Source organism: Gouania willdenowi, chromosome 6 (genome assembly GCF_900634775.1).
Source record: "Gouania willdenowi chromosome 6, fGouWil2.1, whole genome shotgun sequence".
Classification (NCBI taxonomy): domain Eukaryota; kingdom Metazoa; phylum Chordata; class Actinopteri; order Blenniiformes; family Gobiesocidae; genus Gouania; species Gouania willdenowi.
Window position 1 is genome coordinate 25,392,166 of NC_041049.1, and position 787 is coordinate 25,392,952.

The 787-nt window shown below is 40.2% G+C and overlaps 1 non-coding gene across 1 annotated transcript; it reads left to right on the forward strand.

The window, feature by feature from the left end:
* Positions 1-498: 498 nt before the first annotated feature.
* Positions 499-571, forward strand: trnat-ugu (transfer RNA threonine (anticodon UGU)). Its single transcript has one exon. It is a non-coding gene; the product is annotated as a tRNA-Thr (tRNA).
* Positions 572-787: the final 216 nt, after the last annotated feature.

A 787-nucleotide genomic window follows, 5' to 3' on the forward strand; every position in this document is an offset into this window, starting at 1 on the left:
TAAAATAAGAAATAACACAAAATGACAGAAAAATTAAAAAATGGGAGATAAATATATACACACAAAACAAAGCATGACATCAATGAAAACACACAAAAGTCAACACAAATCACAACACAAAAACATAAACCTTTTGTTTGTTCTCGTGTTAATGTTATGATTGGTCTAATTTCTGAATACTGACAAGAATGTTGATCAGAAAATCAAATTTTTGTGGCCCAGTTTTGATAAAAGTTTTAATGCCCATCTCTACCTTTACGAAAGCCTAAATAACAAAGAACAGTGAACGCATCATGCCTGTGTGTGTGTGTGTGTGTGTGTGTGTGTGTGTGTGTGCGTGCGTGTGTGTGCGCGTGTGTGCGTGAGAGAGAGAGAGAGAGAGAAAAAGAAAGATCTAGGTCACACCCATCACTGAGGTGAGGTCATACCTGTTGGAGCAGTACAGTCATGTGACATAATCACACACACACATTTTATAACACACACCTATGAACACAAGGCTTCATAGCTCAGAGGTTAGAGCACTGGTCTTGTAAACCAGGGGTCGCGAGTTCAAATCTCGCTGAGGCCTATGATCACTTTTACCACAAACAAAAACACATCCAAAACCAAAGAGCTCATCGTGGACTTCAATGGGAATGCTGTCACTCATCTATCCTCCACATCAATTGACCAGTTGTTCAAAGGGAACCTACTTTTAATCTGGATCAAACCGTCAGTTTGTGTTGTTTGTGATGATGAGGTTAGCGTCGCCCATGTGTTGATGCTGCGACTACTAACCCGAGGT